A 12,113-nucleotide genomic window follows, 5' to 3' on the forward strand; every position below is an offset into this window, starting at 1 on the left:
ATATTCATAGCCCTATATCCAACAGAAGGCTAATATCCAGAATATATAAAGAACTCAGAAAGTTAAACATTAATTGATCCAATTAACCCAATTTAAAAATGGGCTCAGAGCTAACCAGAGAGTCCTCAACAGAGGAAATCTCAAATGGCTGAGAAGCACTTTAAAAATGTTCAAAGTCCTTAGTTATCAGGAAAATACAAATTAAAACAACTCTGAAATTCTACCCGTTTACACCTGTCAGAATGACTGGGATTAAAAACTCAGATGCTGAAGAGGCTGTGGAACAAGAGAAACATTCCTCCACTGATGGTGGGAGTGCAAACTTGTACAACTACTCTGGAAATCCATTTGACAATTTCTTAGAAGATTGGGAATAGACCCAATCAAGACCCAGCTTCTTAGAAGATTGGGAATAGACCCAATCAAGACCCACTCCTGGGCATATGCCCAAAAGATGCTACACCATCCTACAAGGACACTTGCTCAACTATGTTCATAGCAAGTTTCTTCGTAATAGCCAGAAAATGGAAACAACCTAGATATCTCTCAACTAAAAAATGGATACAGAAAAGATGGTATATTTACACAATTGAATATCTCTCAGCCATTAAAAATGAGAACATCATGAATTTTGTGGGCCAATGGATGGAAGTATAAAATATCCTGAGTGAGGTAGCCAAGACCCAAAAGGACATACATGCTATATACTCACTTATTAGTGGATATTAGCCATAAAGTACAGGATAACCATAATCAACAGACCCAAAGAAGCCAAATAACAGCAAGGCCTAAGTGGGGGGTGGGGGGATGATTGAATCTTTCTCAGAAGGGGAAACAAAATACATATGGAGGCCAATGAAAGGAGGGAACTGGGTAGAAGAGGGGATGGGAAGGGTAGCGGGGGCTAGGGAGGTATCATAAGTAGGAAGAACAAGGGAGAGAGAAAGGAGATCGGCTGGGGGTTGTGGGTAATCTCTAGGATATGCCAGAGACCTGGGATGGGGAAAGGCCCTAGAGGGGCAACTCTAGATAAGATTCCTAGCAGTGGGGGATATGGACCCTGACCTGATTACTTCCTGTAGCCAGGCAGGACTCCCAGTGGAAGGATATGAATAGCAACCCACCCACAAAACCTTCGACTCAAAATGTGTCCTGCTTACAGGATTTGCAGGGACAATGGTAGAGCAGAGTCTGAGGGAACAGCCAACCAATGACTGCCCCAAATTGAGACCCATCCCATGGACAAGAACCAATCCCTGAATACTCCATTTTGCTTGGAGACAGGAACCATGCATAACTGTCCTCTGGGAGGCTCCACCAAGAAGCCAATAGAAAGAAATGCAGAGACTCACACCCAAACCATCGATGGAACTTGGGTAGCCTTATGGAAGAGCTGGGAGAAAGACTAAGGGCCCAAAGAGGACCGGACTCCACAGGAAGACCAACAGAGTCAATTAATATGGACCCCCGTGGCTTCCAAAGAATTAATTAACAACCAAAGAGCAAGCACAGGCCAGACCTAGCGAGCGTTCCTGCACATATGTGGCAGATAAGCACCTTGGTCTTCATGTGGGTTCCTAAACAAATGGAGCTGGAGCTGTCCCTGAACCTGTTGCCTGCATGTCTGTAGATCCCACATCCCTAAATGGATAGCTTTGTCTGGCCTCAGTGGGAGAAGATATGCCTAGTCACACAGCAACTTGATGTGTGAGGTGGGGGGATAGGATGAGGTGGGGGGGGGTAACAAAGGGGAGCTTCCCCTCCTAAGGAGACTGGGAGAGGACTTACATGAGGGGGTACTAGGAGGAGAGGAGGGGCTAATATTAGGTTATAAAGTGAATAAATAAGTAAATTTAATTTAAAAATGAACGACCTATTTGATAATGTTGGAGTGTTGTAAAGGTTTATGTGTAACAGTGAGACTGTGGATATATTTTATTTTTGTGTAAGTTTAATATTTTTGAAATTAATGTTGGAATGTTTAATAAATGCTGTGAATGGGGAGAGAGAGAGAGAGAGAGAGAGAGAGAAACAAGTTTTTTCAGGGAGGTAACCAGGTTCACATTTTTGAGTAAATTTCCAGGATATGAAAGCAAAGTAAGACAAGCATGAAGCAGGCATATGGCTTCTAAAGGCAACCTTACCTTTCGTCTTCGAGGACTGGGGGAGAGAGATTTTCTCTATGTGTAGATGTCCTCAGAGTGGCCATCAAACCCACATGTTCCTCATTAAAGACAACAAAGGCACAAAGAAACTGCCGCGCATTCTACCTTTGATATTTAACCGAGGAAAAACTAAAAAAACCTGCCTGGAGCTGTTCCAGCAGCATTGTGACTACTATTTGCACAGGGAAAGGAATGAAAATAAATGTTGTCTTTAACTAAGTAAGAAGAAAGGCTCACTGTTCTGTGGTGTAAGGACAGTAAACTCACAAGAGCGCAGCCACGAGGGCAGTGCTACTGATTTCTCCAGAGAGAACTTTTAAAATGGAGCATTTCACACTGGAGAGATCCCTTGGTGGGTAAAATTCTGTCTGTTCAAACAGGACACTCAACTGGAAATCTCTGGCACCTGTCTGAAGAGCCATCCTGTCTGAAGAGTCTCACAGGCTGTAACCCTGGAACTGTGGTGGTAGGGAAGATAGGAGATCACTGGGCTTTTTGGTCACCAGCCTAGCTCCAGGCACAGTGAGAGACCCTGTCTTAGTGTCACTCAAGGTGATGAGTGGCAGAGGAGAACACTTGACATCTTTGCGTGAATCTCTGCATGCACATAGGGACACATTTGTGCTCTCAGGTGCACACACACATGTGCATGAGCATGCACACACATACACACACACACACACACACACACAAACTTAAAAACTGAGAGTACATTCATACATCACTCTGATGCAGGTATCACCCCCCCCCCCCCCCCGCAGCAGACAGGGAACACATGAGTTAGAGGGGTATCCTCATAGGACAGAAGCTAGGCTTCGGCATTGGAATAAAACCTCCTACAATTGGTGAGTTTTATAACAAAGAAGAAAATGGATTTGAATAATTCAAGAAAAACTCATAACTCTAGAGCTAATCAGCAAAGGAGCAATTGAATGACTAAGCCAACGTTTGATTACAAACAAGGAAGGAAACAAGGCACAGCCAGTGTTCGGAAAATTTACAGTAGAAAGGCCTCTTGCTGAAGCAGAAAGACTGATAACTAAGCATGCAGGTACATTTCCAAAGCTCCTTAAATAAAGCCAAGGAACTTGCAGGTGATAATTTATAACACAGCAACTCAACAATGGCCTTTTCGAATTCAGCAGCCATTTAGCACGTTTTCAAAACAAGCCACAGGTGGCCTGGAATAAGGCACAACTTGAATGTCCAACCACACTGTGCATTTTCATCTGGGAGGAAAGCATTGAAAATGTCAGAGACACTTCAAGTGACCTACAAGAGCTGCAATGTCTCCTAGACAGGGGCCATTAACCAAAAACAATATGGCATATTTGACACATGTTTTAGCTAGCTAAGGCAGCATCTAAACCTAGGTCAATTAGAATTAGAGAACAGATTATGTATGTGGCCAAGATCAATGGCATCACACGTCTCCTACAGAAGCTACCTCCGGGAGAGGCAAAAGAACAGACTAATGAGATGATGTGATGTGAGCAACAATAGGCTTCAAGATGATGGGCTTTCTTGTGGACTAGTGGTTTGTGTTAAGTGCCCCCAGCTGGTTTGCTATAGATAATGTATTTTAGAGATAAAGTTACTCCAATATGAGATGCTTAGCTGAGTTAAAGCTACATTCCCTTTTGTAACTTGAACTCAGCAAACCTGGCTTGGACCTTAAAGTTTTTTTTTTTTTTTAACTTTATATTTCTTTTTCTTAATTATTTGGGGTATTGTGCCCCTGTGTGTATGTGCACACACACACACACACACACACACACATGTACATGCACATATGCATATGCCCATGCCTATAACGGGTATGTGTAATTTGAGGGCAGGTGCCCTGAGTGGCCAAAAGAGGGAATCAGTTCATCTGGAGCTGGAGTGCAGACAGCTATGAGTTGCCTGACATGATTGCTGGGCACTGAACTCTGTCCTCTGGAATAGCATCCTATGTGCTAAACCACTACACCCACATTCCAGCTCCAAAAGTTGGTTTTTTAACTGTCAATATAACAATAGAATATAACAAAAAAACAAAAAAACAAAACAAAACAAAACAAAACAAAACAAAACAAAACAAAACAAAAAAAACGGGTGCCATTTAGTCAAAGACTTAATTTTATGGATGGATTAAATAAAACACTGAAAGTCATCAACCAGTTATAATAAATATATTTGCTAGGTACCAAATGAACATTTTTATCCACTAAACCACAAACATGTCTATCAAAGCCTGGGGAGAAAGAAAGAGGAGAGGGAGGCCACTTAGAAGGCTTTAAAATTCTAACTCTAGGCATGACTCTATTATTTCACCACTGTAATCTTACTTAGCCATGGAGCCTGGCCTAATTGTTCTTCACGACAAATCTTTACTATTTCTGCTACTTGTCTAAAGCCTGAAACACATTCCACATTGCTGATAATGTTCTAAGACTTCCCCCACAAGAGCTTGTCAGAAAAGGGCCTGATAGAATGACACCATGAGCTTTATACTCTGTCACAGCTACTCCCCTCTGCCACAACAGCATGGACAGAGAGACACACAGATCTAAAGGGATGATGAGTCTTGCTGAGCACCAACACAAAGCTGCTCAAACACTCAGAGGTCTGTATTCTCTACATTATCATGTGTAATAGTTTGTCCTGCCTTTGATTTAAAAAAACAAAAACAAAAACAAAACAAAACACCTACTTCACTGTATAAAAAGCTTATGTAGCTTGAGGACTCTGCTAACAGCTGAAAATCAGACCTTGGACAAGGGCTGTAGGGTGCTGACCCCTGCTCTAGCATTTTGGCTATGGAGTTATTTAGCACCCCATGAAAGGGTGAGTCTGAAACAGAATAGAACAAGGTTCATAATGGACAAATTCAGGCACAGAGGTGGCCCTGAGTCCTAGCTAGAAAGCTTGGTCTTGTAGAGACCCCATTATGTAAGAGTAGAAGAATGAGTCCACAGCTTTCTCTAGGAGGTGGGCTTTTCTTCAACAACTGCAAGGCAAAATACTATCTCCGGCTCTTCTGTTCTCTGCACAGTCAAATGTTAAGGGAACCATAAGGAATTACACAGCCAATTCCAAAGAGCATGCAGTCCCAAGTGGAAACTAAAAATGAACTGCTACAGTCATATACATACATACATACATACATACATACATACATACATACATATGAGTGTAGTTCATATATATGTATGTATATACATGCATACATATTTTGTACATACATACATATATGAGTGTAGTATGTGATGGGTGATAAGCTAACACAGCAAAAGGGAATTGACTCTGAAAAAAATATATATATACACTACACACACATATACATACACATACACATACACATACACATACACATACATATCAAACCTTGAGTCTCTATTTTGGTGCTTAGTGGGATGTTAGAGAGAGATTTGCAAGCCACAGTTATTCTCAAGAGATAAAATACTTTCACATGCAATTAATTGAAAGAAATTTGTTAGTCTGAACCCTTAATATTTAAAAGCTTTGACTTGTTCTCAGAAAAAAAGTCTATGAGTCACTATATGAGAAATGAGGAAAGGAGGGAGAAGCAGGTGGCTCAAACTGCTGAATTCAATTTCCTCCCTGACACAGAAATGTCTACACTGCTGCACACTCTAATAGGACTTTTAACCATCTTCGGTTTTGTCAGAAAATGCTCTTCTTTTCTCTGTTTTAACGAGATGGCAGGGACCAATTAAATTAATGAGCCTCACAAAAGTATTTCCCTTGGAAATGGCAGACTGTATTAATGTTTTCACAGTGCAGTTTAGAGCTGTAGGCCTCATTGTTGAATGTCTATATTGTGAGCAATACCTCCATGTATGACTGGTCCCACCAAGGCATATATGAAGAAATGCAGTTAATGTTTTATTGCTGCACACAATTTAGACATGTATGGAAACTAGGCTCCAGTTAAAGCAGCAGAAATGTGATTGGCATCATTATGTGATATCACTTAGTCAAATTACTTAGTGAACTATGAAAAGCACATTTTCTTAACTTATCATGATATTCTTAAAAATGCTAAATGCATGTCTGTTCACAGGGTTTCAATACTGCACACTTTGATGATCTAATTAACTGTCTAGTAGAGCCCCTTGAATATTATATTTTGATTTAGTATATATATTGAAGAATTAATATACATGTATTACATTATTCTTGACCTATAAAAGAACAATAGATCAATGGTGGGTATATTTGTAGCTGCTGAAGTTATAACTAAGATCTTTAAGAGTATATTATTTTTGTCAATGCAACATCAAATGTCTATTTCTGTAGAAAAAAGAATATCAAATAAGCATGTGTTTGTTTCAGTATAACCTGTTCTAGCCAGTTATCTTCTTAAACAATACTTTATACCTCAGTAATAACACAGAATGTTCTAGAGCATCTTTGTCTTGTATGACAAATATTTCTGATAAACTGATCTGATTAGAAGGTATTGTAGTGTGTAATCTACCTGTTCTATCTATCCTTCAGTGCATCCATTTTGGTTACCCTAGAGAATGTCTAGACCTGCCAGGGCCAGCCTCAGCTTTTTCTCCCCGCCCAATTCTATTCCCTTGAGATTCATTGACACACGTGACAGCCTTAGTTCTGCATCCATCACTCTCCATGAAACAAATGGTAACCTTACTTTTAAGACCTTCAGAGTCACTTCCCTTTTGCTGTGTTAGCCTATCACCCATCTGACCCATTGAACAGATCTGAGACTACTTGTAATCTGAACCCAGAGTATGAACCAGAACCTCAGATTAGGACCAGTTGGAGTTTGAACCTGGAAACCCAGAGTGCCTGAAGATTGAAAACCAAACAACTTTGAACTGGTCCACAATACAAACAATTGGGGCAACAGTAGCCAAAGAAATGAGCACCTATCCAATAAAGGTGAGACCATATATTCACACAGAGAAATACCACAAACACCAATCTCCAGATGCCTAGCTTCCAACACACAAACACAAACAAATATAAAGGACAATGTATCTCTTCAATAAGTCAGCACCTCTATTGAAATAGTCCCTGACCAAAAAAAAAAAAAAAAAAAAAAAAAAAAAAAAATCAATTTACCTGCAGCACAAAACAAGAATTTCAAAATAGCAGTTATGAATATGCTCAAGGACCATAGAAGAGGATATGAATAAATGCCTCAATGAAGATAGAAAAACTGAATTTAACCAAGTGATAGAATAACAAAGGAAAAGCCAAAATAAATTAAAATTCAGAAGGAAAACTCAGGAAGTAAAACAACAAGCTCAAAGGAATGCATCACCAACAGATTAAATGAAGGGTGAAGAAGAGAAATTATGGTCTTGAAGACTTGGTAAAAGAAATGAGCAATTCAGCCAAAGCAAATGTTAAATCTGAAAAATCTAGGTACAAAACATCCAGGAAATCTGTTATACTCTGAAAATACCAAACCTATGGATAATAGGTATAGAGAACCTACGTCAAAGACACAGAAAATACTATTAAGAAAATCATAGGAGACAATACCCCAAATATAAAAGAAAGTAATGTTTATTGAGTTTCAAGACACATATAGAAATACCACAAACACAGGAGAAAAAAATAAATTTCCTATAACACATAATAAATCAAAACATGAAATGTACAAAAATAATGAAAGAATATTAAACAATGCAAGAGGAAAAGATGAACTCACAAACAATGAACTTATTGGTTACAATAACACTGGGCTGTTCCATGGAGACTCTGAAAATCAGAAGTACCTGGACTGATGATCTGTAACCTCAAGAAAAGCACAGATGTCATCCTGTACTGTTATACCTAGCAAAACTATCAGTAATAATTTAAAATGAAACATGTCTCATCATAAAAACAAATCTAGGCAATTTATGTTGACCATATAGCTCTACAGAAGACACCAGAAGAAAAAAATCACTCTGAAGAAGCTCAAGATGATACAAGGAATAAATAAGCTTAGAGTTGACTGAAGAGAGAAAAAACACTAGTAATAACACAAAAATAAGAACAAAATAACAGAAACTCATAATCCCTGTTCAGTAATAACTATAGTTATTAATGGTCCAAACTCACCAATAAAAAAAACATAGACTAAGAGTTTAGATTAGAAAGCATAATTCATCTGCCTGCTGTCACCTAAGAAACACATCTCATTATCAAGCACATGAAGTACCTAAGGGTAAAAATTGGAAAGAGGTATTCAAAGCAAAGTGAACCAAGAAGCAAGCAGACAAACCTAATTTATTATCTGACAAAACAAATTCAAACTAAAATTAATCAGAAGAGATAGGAAAAGGCATTGCATACTTGTTAAAGAAAAAAATCCATCAAGAGGATTATAATTCTAAATATTTATTCACCAAACACAAAGGCATCCAACCTCATAAAGGAAATACTACTGCATTTAAATCACATATTGACCCTAATAAAGTTATAGTGGGGAACTTCATTAACCTACTCTCACCAACAGATAGGTCATCCAGACACAAACTAAACAGAGACATTGAAGTGAAATAACATCATAAGTCAAATGGACCTAATAAACCTCTCTTGCAGGATATTTGATCTCACTCTGAACCATAAGATTGTGTTGTTTACTAGAAAAATCTATTTCTAGTTGTGGTATGGCTCAGCCCTAGAACACACCTTTAATCCAAGAGCTTTCTGTTTGTGGATTTAATAAATTCAACCATAAGTCAAGATATGGAGCAAGCAACAGTTATCAGGGAGTGAACATAGGAGAGAGAAAAAAAATATCGTCAGAGGCAGTCAGGAGGACAGAGATATGCGCAGGAAGTAGAAGAGAGGGACATTCCATTTGAGGTAAAATCTGTCATGGCAGAGCCGCAAGAGACTGCAAAGCATTGCATCTCTGGCAAGAATACTGTCAACTGGCAACATGCTTCTGAGTGTGTAAGAGGAAACAGCATAAAACAGGACACAAGTGGGCAAAGCTGCAAAGACGGACAGAAGGGAAAGAATGAAGTGGAGCTTACATTAAAATGAAAAAGATACCCAAAGCAGGGGGTAAGTCACAAGCTGAAAGATAACCATCTGACTCCAATCTATTTGTTTAGCAAAGACCCCATTCTCAGAATATATAGAAATCCCTAACATCCAGCAAGACAAAGGATCACCTGACAGAGAGCAAGTAGCAATAGCACAGCACTGTTAAAGGAAACAGAACCCCAAGTTCTCTCTAAAGTGTGAATGAGTGGCAGTCTAATGATGGGATATGAACACACTAGCTACCTGCTTTGGATAATGGCTGGGTTTTATCTAATAGATAAAAAAAAAAAAAATGTCTTCTAATACATCCAGTAACACCACTTCTGTATTCTACAATCCCAGATGAGTATCTGTTTTGACTATGTTCCACACAATCCATATCAACCAAAGTTTGGGAATAGCACATAAGATTGTTATAATCATTAAGTTTAAGTCTTGTAATATTTGTGTATGCAAAACAAGCCATCTTAGGATTGGAATCCATATCAAAACTTGGAGTTTATGTGTGTTTCTTATAAATAGTATACCCACAGTTCAGTGAAAGATAACATCACCCTAGAATGTATACTCCAGTACTTCAAGGGTGATGGTCCTGAGCAGAACTGCAGAACTGCCTACCTATGGTGCAGTGTAGAGCTTAATTATCAACTTCTGGGGATCCCATGCTTCAGAGGGGGGAGGGGGAGGGAAGTGTGTGTGTGTGTGTGTGTGTGTGTGTGTGTGTGTGTGAGAGAGAGAGAGAGAGAGAGAGAGAGAGAGAGAGACAGAGAGAGAGACAGAGAGACAGAGAGACAGCGAGAGAGAGAGAGAGACAGAGAGAGAGACACAGAGAGAGAGACAGAGAAAGAGAGAGAGAGACAGAGAGAGAGAGACAGAGACAGAGACTGGCAGCCAGAAAGAGACAGAGACAGAAACAGAGCCAGACAGAAGGTGTTCATGTGCATATGTATAGATGCCAGAAATCAGAATCAGGTATATTTCTTAGTTGCTTTTCACTTCTACCAGACAGGATGAGAAATGAGTTAAGGATCCTGCTGCCTCTGCCCCCTCTATGGCAACAGACATAGGCCACTACAAATGGCTTTTATGTTGTTGCTTAGGATCCAACCTCAGATCTCTATGCTTATGTGATGAGCAATTCACTAACTGAGTCTTCCCTTACCCACCTCAGCCCTGAATTTTCAAACAATGGATGAGTAGCCTGTGCCTGCAGATTACAACATAATACTCCTCACTTTTTAAATACGAAAACGTTCTCTTTAAAAACGTGTTTTATTTTTCTCTTTTGTTTTAACAACAAAAATCCTGCAGCTAGTAGCCTTATGCTATCTGCCTTACGCTATTTGCTATTTGATATCTTTCAGCAGGAATCTTCTCAGGGAAATGATTTGGTGACTCACTATAAAGTATAATTATGGCTACAGTTTTTCATATATGATATTTATTAAATGGAGAATGTTCTCCTTGGCTCCAAATTCTGGTGCCTTTTTAAATCAAAGATAGTGAATTTCTCAAATATTACATACATCAGTCAAAAAATAATTTTAGATAATTTTGAAGATTTCATATAAATTCAAAAGTAGATGTAGATATACTTTAAATATTTGAAAATTAATTTGGGTCAGTAGTGATGTCCACAATCCCATGAAAAACATCCTAAATTGTGTTAGGAACCAAAGGTACAATTTCTATAAATCTCATTTAGTTTAAATTGCATTTAGTAATCTTAATTTTCTATATCATTATCACCATTTTTATTTTAGAATGTTTTTGTGTGATAAAACAAATTTATAATTTGCTCTTACTGGTTATAATAAAGATTTATCAGATAGCAGAAAATAGATGCAAACACTAATCAGAGAAACAAATAAAAACCAGAAAAGAAAGCCATGAAAAAGGAAAGCAAGGGCAAGCTCGCAAGTTGTGGCTGTGGTGGGAACTAGAGAGACAGAGGAGGTAGTGGCTTGTAACCCTCAAGCTTTCCTACCCAGAGCACGGCCTCCTATAACCCTTGTCACTAGCAGGAGCCAGGGGTACCTGGAGCAGCATCTGGAGACCATCCAAGGCAAATGAAGGAAGAGCCTGAATCCCACAGTGTCTTGAATGATCAGAAGGACCACGTCAAAGAACAAAGAGAGCCAATCTGAGACTCCGAGTGCAAGTGTCAGAAGTGAAAGGACTCTGAACTGTGCCGGTGCCCCCACCTCACCACACCACACCCAGGACGTCAGGCAGCAACTCGTTATTCTGAAAAGCTGGCAGAGAGGAAAACTGAAGTATTCAATCTTTCTGTCTTTAATCCATCTCCTTTTGGATTCATTTTATTTTATCTGAGGACAAGTTTTATTTTATGGAAAGAGCATCGCTAACAGAGGTAGAGAGGTTGATGGAATTGGAAAACTGATGTTGGGCAAACTGTTGTGACTAGAGAAGTCCAAGCAACACTGTCATCATGAGTCAGACAAGGAGCTAAAATCTGATGAAAGATTTCTGAATGGAAACATCAGACAACACTCTACAACCATAACCTAACATAGAAGACACTGTCATGTAGAAAGGAGCTAGGAAGAACTTTCAACACGTGTCATACATTTCAGATAATACCACCATGCAGCTGGTGGTCAAATACACAGAACAATATTTGTTTGAATTATGTGTAAAATTTGTTTGTGCCTGTGTGCACACATGCATGTGCATGTGAGTTTGCATATGTGTGTGTGTGCACATGTGCTTATGAGTGTGTGCATGTGTCTATGAGTGTGTGTGCCAATGGAGGCCAGGAGAGGGTACCAGATTGCCTGAAGTTGGAGTTACAGGAGTTGAGAGCTTGCTAACTTAGGTGCTTGGAACCCAGTTCTGGTCATCAGCAAGACTAGTACTCTTCACTACTAAGCCATTTCTCCAGTCCCAAATGTTTTCCTTTTG

The 12,113-nt window shown here is 39.2% G+C and overlaps 1 long non-coding RNA gene across 1 annotated transcript in view; it reads right to left on the minus strand.

The window, feature by feature from the left end:
• Gm51424 overlaps window positions 1-11,547 on the minus strand; it is a 156,101-nt gene extending 144,554 nt beyond the window's left edge. The window contains exon 1 of the long non-coding RNA XR_003952251.1: window positions 11,226-11,547. This is a non-coding gene — a long non-coding RNA (predicted gene, 51424). The remainder of the gene's footprint in view (window positions 1-11,225) is intronic.
• Window positions 11,548-12,113: the final 566 nt, after the last annotated feature.

Source organism: Mus musculus, chromosome 17 (assembly GCF_000001635.26).
Source record: "Mus musculus strain C57BL/6J chromosome 17, GRCm38.p6 C57BL/6J".
Classification (NCBI taxonomy): Eukaryota; Metazoa; Chordata; class Mammalia; order Rodentia; family Muridae; genus Mus; species Mus musculus.